Here is an 11,492-nt window from a genome sequence, read left to right as displayed (position 1 = left end):
CGCATTCGCAACACTGTGTACACGGACGCCAAGGGACAAGCCACGGACAAAGCGAGGTCCAAAGGTGCTTCTCCCCTAAATGTCTCTCTGACAGCAGATCTTGAGCACGCGCCTGTGCAGGGCAACTCAAGCGAGAATGGTGGGCAGATGACCAAGTCAACGTCCTTGGTTTGCGCCCAGCTTCACTAATCATCCTTCTTTAAGAGCGAAAGGCCACTGATTTTTTTTTAAATGCAGAGCATTTCAGTAACTCACGATGTCACCCGCGTTGACGTCCGTAGTCCGCACCGTCGTTGTCCCTACTATATAAAAAAAAATACTATCCGGCGCCCGGTTTCGATCCATCGACCCTGCGGGCGGAACGCAATGTACATGGTGCTCTACCCACTGCGCCACAAAGCCGACACAAAATGGGACGCTACGAACGCGCCTTATATCGTTGACTCATTCAAATTACTGCTGACGAGCGCTCTCTCGTCAGCAGTTGCCACAAGTGCAACAACATTAACGTAACGCAAACTACTTAACGTCGTACGCCCCCGGAAATGCTCTGCATTTGATCGTGCCCCTCGCGAGGGGGATGTTTCACTGCGTCTTCTCTCGGTCGCGGGACCCATGGCGCCATCTGGCGGAGGCGCGGCACAACTCGTAGCACTTTGAAAAGATGCGGCGCCAGCCAGCTGTGTGTGTGCGTGCCGCACTTGTACAAATGGCGAGTGCATTGGCTGTCCACATAGCAAAGCATTCGTGCAAGTAAGCCGTTGCAGTCAGTCAGTCAGTCAGTCAGTTAGTTAGTTAACAACTCCGCAAGCATTTGCGTTGCTTGCTTTGTAAACAAAGCGAAACACGCAAGAATGACGAAATTTCCTTGAATCATTCAAACTACGTCAAGAAGCTGCTGATACAACGCATTCACTACCACCAACTCCCCAAACACTAAACGTTAACGCAATACACCCACCCCCTATGCGACGCATTTACTTTTTTTATTGTGTCTCGCTCTTTAACAAACAGATGTCACTGAATTCAATGTAGCTCGAAACATTCACCCCAATATACATTTCTTGGCTTATTCAAACACATTGTACAGTTTATTTTTTTCTTTGTTTTGATTATTTATTTTAAAAACAATTTGTGGCCAATGCATAAATTCCACATAGAACTAACACTTGTCAACAACAACAAAATTGCAGGTCATTTGTATGAAGGATGTGGGATTCTTCATTAGGAAAGACTAATCTCAAGGTGAAAACCAGCGGCGAGGTGGAATCACAAATATAACTTTGACCCTCTGACCTCAACAGAGCGCACACGAAGAGAAATCTTGGAAAAAGAACACCTTGGCTAATATTCATGGAAGTCTAATACATTTTCATGAAGTAAAAAGTAATTCTACTAGCAATATTTATAGCGCATTCTTGGCGGCTATATTAACTGAAAAAAAACATAGAACATGTCGAATGCAGTCAGTGTATAGTAATAAAAAATAAATATCAGAATTTACAAGCCTATACCGATTCTACGAGTCCTATTTCATACATAAGACAACACTGCGAAAAGTACCGACGTGAATCTGAAAAAACTAATCGTCATCATCAGCAGCAGCAGCCGCCTACTCCGGTCCACTGCAGGACGAAGGCATCTTCCATTGACCTCCAACAGCTCCTGTCCTGCACTGCCCGAGTACGCAGTTTATCCCAAATTTCTTTATTTCATCCCTACATCGGGTTAATGGCCTTCCCCTTCTTGCAGACGCGTCTCTTGGTATCCACTATCTTACCCTGATTTTCCATCGGTTGTCGGCATGTCTCACTACACGGCCAGTCCAAGTCCATTTCTTTTTCTTTATTTGGCTATGATATCTTCAACTCTAGTTTGTTCTCTGGTCCGCGTAGCTCGTTTCCTGCCCTTGAGTGGTACTGCTAACATTATTTGTTCCATGGCCCGTTGAACCGGTCAAAGTTTGCTTTCCTGTGTTTAGTAAGGCGCCAAGTTTCAGCTCCGTATGCCACCACCGGCAGTATGCCCTGGATGTAGATTTTTGTTTTGAGTAACGGAGGTAGCTTACATTTTCATTATTTGGGAGTACTTTCCGAGTGCTCCCCAGCCCATACCTGTTCTGCGCGGGATTTCTCTCTCGTAGTTGTGGTCAGCACTAACCATCTATCCGAGGTAGTTATATTCGTTCACTTCTAGCGTTCTTAGCATCCCTATTCCTCATTACATTAGATTTACTCATATTTATTTTTATCCCTACGGCCGTGCTTTCTGGTTGCAGTTCACCAAGCATTGTTTCCAGGTGCTCTGCATCTCATTCAGCAAGACTATGCCGTCCGCGAACCTTAAATGGTTCAAGTATTCCCCGTTTGTCCTTAACCATCCAAGTTGTGCGTAATGTTACCCTGCTCGTCTCTCAACGCATACATCCTGTCTTTTTGCGTACAGCCGATTTTAACTGTGCATTTTCGTTCTCCCCTAATTTCTGTCTACAACACAGATTAGCCAAATAAATTGGTCCCTACAAATACGAAGAGTTTTTTTTTAAGCGAAGTATGAATTGATGGGAGTATGTTTTCGTGTATTATGAACGATCGAGCCAAACCACGGAAACGTGCCGCTGCTTTCTATCCTCTATATCCTCTTCCGGGCAAAAGGCTTCCACACATACTCGGGGGCATCGGAAACACTGTCGGCATGGCATCTTGTGCTAACTGGGCCACCTTACGCGGAATTTCAAATTGTTACCTTACAAAGAAGCGTTTTTGTATACCCCTACCGTACGCTGCCATGGATATGTAAATGCGTGAAAACATTTGTGTGGTGTGTGGGCGCTCAGCAAATTCTTTTGTGGTACTTCGGAACCATCCTGACTTCTCTCTGTTTGCGAGTCAAATATATGCTTTGAAGCTTTAACGGGTTCTGACCAATTCGCATCGTTCAATAATTTGGCCCCCTCGCACGTCTTCGCAGCCTCTTCAGTTGGGAATATCTGTTAAATGTTATTGCCGAATAAAAATATTACGTGTGTACACATGCATGGGATGTTTTTTTGGCCCTTTCAGTCAACATGCAGAAAGCGGGTACTATCAAACACTTTATTGTGCACGCCAGGAATTTTTGTGATTTCCACGATTTGGAAAATTCGCTAGCTTGAGGGGCACGCGACACTTACTTTTAATTACATCGTGCTGCCAAACAGTAACTGCGCTTGCGTTCTTCATTGCACAAAGCTTTATTTTGATCGCCCGCATACGCGAAGTGAATCGCGAGAAGCACGCGGGGAAAGCAGCAAGGGATAATATTTGTGTTATGCCCAATCATTTTATTTCCGCCAACAAGGGAGAATATTTGTGTTACGCCCAACACAATCATTTTATTTGCGGCTGTTTGAAAGTGAGAAGAAACGTTTTTGGGGCGTATTTAGTCCGGTGACCATGCATATGCCTTGCTTTACCCAACCCCCTCCCCCCCACCCCACCCTTTCACCACCCCTCCAAGTATATAGGAACGGGTTTTTGTTTTGGTGAAGCATTTCACTACAGCTTTTTTATGCAGAAATGCATTATAGTCGGGGGTTGTCGTGCGTTCCTTGGCCGGCGTGCGCAGCGCGCCTGATGATGATTGTGGCATGATGCCCCTAGGGATTGGCCAACCAAACAATCCATCACGAGATAGCTTCGCGTTCAACCACCATCGTCATCTTCCTGTAGGGAAACCGCTGAAGAAGAAGAAGGAGAAGAAGACAAAGCCGCGAAGGGGAGGGCAGCGTGAGTTTTGGCTACCGTTATCCTCCTCGGCCGGCGCATCTTCCCGATCTGAACCCGGTCGAAGAGCGGCTCATCGCGCCTCGACTCCCCTTCATGAGCATCAGGCGGCTGACTCGAGGCAACGGGCAGTTTGGAATCAAGGGACAGGCGGTGAACGTGCCCATCGACGTATCGAAGGTTGTGCGGTGCCTTCCTCGCATGGTACCCGAGGACGTTGCGTTCGACGTTCACATCACGCGGAGGCTGATGAGTCCGGCAACGTACAAGCGCGGGTTGATGAAGCGCGGCAACATCCTGGCTTGGCTCAACCACCTGGAACACACCCCGCTGTATCGCGCCATCAACGTTCGGGTCGATTGGAGTCGGCTCGATCACTTCGATGACGGCGGCGAACGAGAGGAACCGCAGGAAGACGACGTCGATGATGCTGACGGTGAGTTCGAAACGATTCCCGACGACTTTGACGTGAACGATCCTCGGCAGTTGGCGGTTGCGTTCAACGCGGTCTCGAAGACGCTTCTCTATAACGAAGCGGAAATGACGGGTGTGGGAAAAGAAAAAAATAAATGATTACGCTCACACTCTCGCCTCTCTCTTCGCCATTAATCGCATCACACTCATCGGTGCACCCAATGCATTTCTGCATCCTCACAATCCCCCTCGGGGAGGTGCGGGGATTTTTTTTTATTGCCTTGGTCGTTTCCCCTGCACTTTCAGGTTTCATATACTTTGTCCTGAGCCTTTTGGTTCTTTTCCTCCATTGTGTGTCCATGCTTTTCATGTAAAGATACCGTAACACTTTGGCCTCCCATCTCTCATCATCCATATTTCTAAGTCGTTCTTCAAAACATATTTTGCTCTATTCTCTCACTTCGAAGGTTGCCCATTCCATGTCTCCCTGCACTGCCTCATTTGTTGTTTTGCTGTGTGCTCCTAATGCCAATCGACCTACGGCACTCTGATTTACTTCTAGCCCTGATTGAATCTCTGATTTGACACACACTACTGCGTTTGAAAAGGTCAGTGCTGGTACCATTACTCCCTCCCAGATTCCTCTCAGTACTTCATATCTGTTATATCCCCAAAGTTCTCTGTGCTTCATGATAGAGGCGTTTCTTCTGCCTTTCTTTCTTACATGCTCCTCATGAGTTTTTAGATACGCCTGACCTTCGTTTAACCATATTCCCAGGTATTTGTATCCCGTTACCCACGGTATTGCTGCTTTTTGAACAAATACCGAATCGTTACGGGCGTAGTCATTAAAAACTAGAACTCCCGACTTTGCTGTGCTAAACTCTAACCCCACTTCAGTGGCTTCTTCTCCGCAGATATCTGTGAGCTGTTGCAGACACTGTTTTCTATCTGCTAGTAGTACTATGTAATCTGCATATATCAGTCTCGGGATATGTTGTTCCACTTCCTGTCCTTTGCGGCTATAACATAGATTGAAACCTATTTTACTGCCTTCAAGCTTTCTTTCTAGTCTTGCCATGTACAGCATGAACAGCAATTGCGACAGAGGACAACCCTGCTTTAACCCTCTATTTGTGACTACCGGTTTCGTGCACTTTTGGTCCTCCCAGGTAATTTGCACCTCGCTCTCATTGTAAATTCCCTGCAACAGCTGTATAAAGTCCTGGCCTAACCCCTCCCGCTCAAGTATGCTCCATAGAAGTTCTCTATCTACGTTGTCGTAGGCTCCCTTTATGTCGAGAAATGCTATCCATAGTGGTCCCTCCTGAGCCATTGACACCTCTATGCATTGGGTTAGGACAAATAAATTGTCCCCTAAGCCTCTGTCTCGTCTGAAACCATTTTGTAATTCTCCCAGTATATGCTGTTCCCCTCTATCCACGCCTGTAGTTCCGCTTTTATGGCTTGCATCGCCCGCTCGTGTCCGACGCGTCTGGGTAGTACAAAAGCAGACGACCCTCGCCACCCTCCATGTGTTTTCAATTTCAAGCCAGAGCTTGTTGCTTGCACTTTATTTAATCGCGTTCTGGTGTGCTTAAATGACTGCATTCTGAATAAAACAGACCTTAAAATAGTTGAAGACGTTAAAGAAAATAACATCCGCTACAACAAACCGATTTATCTGCTTTATTTGGGGCGAGCTGTCGGGATCGTCGCGACGTGGGTCAGTATCGCCCGTCGCGTGGTCTGACTTCCTGACGATAAGTATCCTTCTTTCTTCTGGCGTACGCTCGACAAAGGAGCAGTTCGCAAGTAGCATAAACACAGAACGTTGCTCTCCTATAGCCTGAGGTAACTGCAAAAGGTTGCTTCAGCGGGAGCATGCAAGCGGACGTGAGCAACGCAGCCGGCTCCGCTGACACCACCGGCCAGGCACCGCCTCTTTGAAAACGAGTGGAAATTTTGTTTTATATTTTCGCAAATTATATGATTCTTGCTTAACATTTTACCCCGCACGATTTACGAACGGCAAGGTACATGTACACTAGCGAGCAGGAGAGGCAATAGCGTAAAATAAACAAATTAAGCGCAATTAAACGACGCAAATCAAGCACAAAATCGCACGTCTGCTGTGTGCAGAGATGTTTACTTCTATATTTACATAACATAACAAAGCCGCATACACGGTGCGCGGGCCAAAATTTACATACGATCTTCACTGACTGTGTTCATTATCTTCTACTGTAGGGGTCGGCAACCTACCGCCTGCGGGCTGAATGTCGCCCGCGGGGCTGTATTATGCTGCCCCTGGCACGTCGTCAGAACCCCCCCCCCCCCTCCCCCTGTCACTAACAACCTAAACGCCGACACGCCAGTTTAGTCTCAAATGTGGCTAGAACGCGAGACGAAGACAGAAAGGTGATTGCTTCCATTTGCCTTGCCCCCCATCTTCACACTTACCCAGAATATTGTCAAATATTACGGGCAATTCGCTTTTTTTTTTTCTCTTTGCCTTCAAAACCCCCTGCCCCTCCCACATGATTTGCCGTCCAGCCCTCTGCCGTGTCGACTTCATTCAACTCGTCAGTACACCTCAAAACGTTGCTGAACCTTATTCTAATCTATTAAGCGCGAACTGGTAATATATGATGCAAGAGGGTAATTAAGTTAAGTGAGAGCAAACAAGGAAAGCGAGCGGCCTCTCAGTTCGCCCGAGTCCCGACCACTTTGATTTACGGCCACTACTTCCAGAATCACAAAACAGATTTCACGCTCTGATGCTCGCTGCATTTCGTCACTTAGCCCCGCAATAAAACGGCAAGCTAGCGCTGCACCATGTTTTCGTAACGGTGACGCAAACCAGGAGAGTCTAATGAAAGTACACGCATAAGTGTCCAAGTGCGCAAAAGCGCGGTGCACCGCAGCAGAACATGTAGCCTGCGGTCCGCCGGACCCGCTGACGTTTACGCACGATCATCGCCGATTGCGTCACTCTTTTTTGTGTGTGTGATCAGCTGTTGTAAGAAATCCCTTGTCTCAAATAATGTTAGTTTAACAAGAAGCTCTCCCTTCAAATTGCACTTCATATGAGCATCGGCGAATCTGCGAGTGGCAGAGCACCGTCACCAACCCAGCAGTTTCGTTGACGCTGTAAACGTATTTAGCGCTGCAAAGATGTTCTCCCTAATGCCAAGTTGATCGCCGGAAGAAACCGGACGCGTCGGGGATTGGCCGGTGACGATGTCGCAAAACAATGGGTAGTATCGAGCTCATTTTGCATCTGGCAACACAAGATCCTATGGGACCCCCGCAGCTTTGTACTACCCGGAAGTACTACCCATAAGTCGGTTGAGCAGCGCTTCTTGGGCAGCTCAGAAGCCCTATTGCCTGTCTCTTTACAAAAAAATGCGCCTAGCGAGCTGCTTTAACTTGCCAACCTATCGGAACTGCCCCACGATAACGCGAGTATGGCCTTTCAGGGGCCACCCTGTCGCGGAAGTTAGCTAGGTTTGTTTTACTTGCCTTTACTTGTGTTGACACCTAGCTCGACGCGGCTACCCCCACACCGAAAAAAAATTGACCCGCATTTCCCCGACAGGAATAATGTGAAAGTGCGAATGCACGAGTTGAATTTGCGCGGTTCGGTAATGTTCGCGAAAGAGAGATCACACACACACACACACACACAACTACAAAGAAAGAAAGATGCATTTATTCACAGACACCTATTTGTGTTGTCGTTGTACTTGATTGCTAGAGCGGATCTCAGCTTTGAAATTTCGTGTCAGTACTCCTTTAAGCGGGTGCATTAGCCCTTCTCACGCCCGATTCCTGGCCAATCCCCCACGTGGGTATGTGCCATGCACAGACACCTATTTGTGTTGTCGTTGTACTTGATTGCTAGAGCGGATCTCAGCTTTGAAATTTCGTGTCAGTACTCCTTTAAGCGGGTGCATTAGCCCTTCTCACGCCCGATTCCTGGCCAATCCCCCACGTGGGTATGTGCCATGTCAGCGGCCAGGCAGCGCGCGCCCATCTCCCCCCGTTGCCAAGGAAGACGAGGAGCGCGCGCACCCGCAGCTGTTGCTATGCGGACGGCGGCGGAATGCGGACGGCGGCGGACGCTTCAGACTCGCTTAAGAAGTGCATTCGCACTTAAAAGAGAGCGTTTATATATCTAAAATTATTGGTGCTAGGGGGTTCAAGTTTGGTATAGATGTGCTCTAGAACGTTATGAAAGAGGAGTGCAAAAGGATTAGAACTTACATAAAAACTATATTACAAATATTGCAGATGCCTGTACGCATACTGATAAAACCTTCCCCTGTGTCCTTTGTACCTGGACTGGTACTCCGTGATTTTCTTGCCTGCAGCACGTACACGTTTTTTTTTTAACTTTCTCCTTTGTCTCCATTGCCACTTCGTTAAAGCGGCTGTCAATGATTTTATTCCATGTTTTGAAAGGAATCTGGCCGAAAGCGGCGATATTACTTGAGTGACGTCTTATGTGCGCACACACAAAGCCTTCACTTTGAAGAACTAGGAAAAACAGGCACGTTGCTTTTGGACAAATTTATATCCCAATTTATGTGCGCCGAGCCGCGACAGCTGTGGTATGTTGCGACTCTTATTTACAATCTTCTAAAAGCGCTTAACGTAATGAAAAATGTTTTGGAAGTGTTCCGGAGGTCTTCCAGCCCCAATGGTTTTATTATATAACAAAACAGTATTGCAATTAAAACACATTTTCAGTGCGCTAAAATTTTCAAGAAAAACGTTCCGAAAACAGAGCTTCTAGCCCTTACCAAAGCAATTACCACACTTAATCAGAACCCTTTTCCGCATAAACTTCGATCTTCAAAATATTTTCTTTAGTTCGGGAATAACGCACTGAACCTACAAAGCAGATATGCGCGCGTAGCCCGGAGCTACGCGTTACTTTGGAACACCTCTGGATTTTTAACGTTTGCGGGAATCACAACACAGATGTCCTTATTTTGGTTTTTGTTTTTGCCTCCATTTCTTAACCGCAAGCGCGACCGGGAAACGCCCTGAATTTCGACGGGTGCTCTGAGGTCGCTTTAACAATGGGATTGAAATATCAGCAACGAATAACGCGGTGTGAAAGTTAGGCAGAAATGAATGACACCTGCACGAGTTTTCACCGTAGTATAGAATGGATGGCGTTATTGTAGCAAGGAGGCGAAGAAGCCGTATGCGCATGTATACGCGAGAAAGGTTTACGAGCTGTTCTTAGGGCTTTGCACCTAAAGCAAAACTGTTATACGTCAGTCTTAATTGGACAGCTGGAAAAACGCCTCTAATGTGCACTGGCTATAAAAAGCGATGATGGGACTACAATGTACCAGGTTCATTTTTTCCTTTTCTCGGGAAATATTTTCATTTGAAGCTGTGCACAAAAACAGGTGACGTTATTTAAATAAACTTTTCGAAGAATCTGTGCCCGTAAACAAAGTCGTAGCAATTCTTAGACACTTAAAAATATGTATGAGTTCTTTTTCTAAACCCAAACTTTTCAACACCGACTGTAATCGCGGATGGAAGGTTATTGTACGCAAGGACGATAGCTTGAATGTATGTACCAACAATGTTTTGTCAAGTTATGCTCTTTTTACTGCACTACTGGATGCGATGGTGTAACCGGTTATTGTACCAGCCTTTTCAGGTCTGCTACCTGCCTATCTTGGCGCAGCCTGTGGTGAAATGTTCAGGTCTTGTAATCTACGGCCGAAATTGGCCGCATGTATGCTTGCTTCGCTGTAGATGAGGTCAAAAGGCTTCACAGTTTTTGACGCCCGTAGCACGTGCCACCTAACCCATTCTAGCCCATTTTACACCTCCCCTTCTGCTCTCCTCCTTACCTTGTATATATTCCTGCTCTCCCCTTTTTACTCCCTCCTCCAGCTGCCAACTTACTCTTTTCGTCATCCACTCTTCCTTCTCATTTATCTTATCCTCTATTGCATTATCTCTTCCCTTTGCACGTCTTCCCCCCTCCTCCTCCCTCCTCCCTTCCTTCATGTGAGGCGTTTCTTTTTTCGTAATGAGCCAGATCCAGAAACCGAAAGTAATTCAGATAAAAATGAATTCACAAGAAAAACTCGGCAACTATCCCCTAAAAAACAGGAGGCAAGAAAATAGGTGAAATAATGCCCTGCAAACGTTTACGCAGATTGTAGTTCGTATTGAAAATGAGCCAGATCCTGCTGCTCCACGGACCAAAATCAGCCGAATCCATTTGCCAAATGGGAGTTTGCTTTTGGCTTGACTCTTCAGACTGTTTCGTGGGTGTTGGAAGAAGATCACCAGCTCCGACGCGCTTCTCTTGAGCTCTGCATAGGACAAAGAATAGTTCTGTAAACGCGTTGTCAGTGCAATTTCTGCAGTACCATCGGATTGAACCATGTGAGCGGCACCCGGCGACGCTAAAATTACGCTGGTAAGCGCGACTTTACCGAATTGAGAGGCACTCTTCAGATCGTGCGGACTAAGCCTAACGCTGGCTGAGGGTCAGGCCCCACCTGGGGCAGACGACGCGGCCCCTGCGTGCGTGGGGAATAACAATCAAGACATGGCAGAAGAAGACAACCAAATGCAACACGACGACATCGAGGAAAACCAGGATTCACCGGCGGCAGGAGAGTGGATCATGAACGTCTCGAAGGCGCAACGCCGAAGAGACCGACGACAGCTAAGCCAGATCAACCGGCAGCCGCCGCCTTCCTCGCCCCAGGAAGAGAAACCAAGACCCCCAAGGACAAAGCGAGCACCCAGACCAGTGCCTCTTCCCCTGGACGATTACAAATTAGTTCTCCGGCCGCGAAACGGACTCAACGTGGGCAAGCTCGCACCGTCTGAATTGTCGCTGGCTCTGCTACAGGCCACCAACACAACGTGGCGGCAAGCAAACTTCAAACTACGGGTCGACCAGAACCAAAACACGGCAACCGTCAGCACTCCGGCCAAAGAAGTGGCGGAGAAGTTGGTCCGAGTGACCAAGATCATGATCGAAGGAACAGAACATCTTGTGGAATTGTACGGGCTAGCCCCCGACGATGCTGTGAAGGGAGTGATTCAAGGCGTGCCAAAGCGACTGACTATCCAAGAGATCAAGGAGAATATACTTCAGGACGGCTTCGAAATCTACACGGCGAGACGAATGGGAAACGACTCGACCACCGTTCTTTTAACGTTCTCGGGGCCCAAAGTGCCGCACTACATCTGGCTGTATGGAGCGGAGTATCGGTGCACACTGCACAAGAAGACCGTGGCCGTCCGCGAGATATGCCA

The sequence above is a fragment of the Haemaphysalis longicornis genome, unplaced genomic scaffold (genome assembly GCF_048455015.1).
Source record: "Haemaphysalis longicornis isolate Haplotype H1 unplaced genomic scaffold, Haemaphysalis longicornis Haplotype H1 scaffold_6, whole genome shotgun sequence".
In the NCBI taxonomy this organism is placed as follows: domain Eukaryota; kingdom Metazoa; phylum Arthropoda; class Arachnida; order Ixodida; family Ixodidae; genus Haemaphysalis; species Haemaphysalis longicornis.
Note: the sequence above shows the minus strand (reverse complement) of the source record.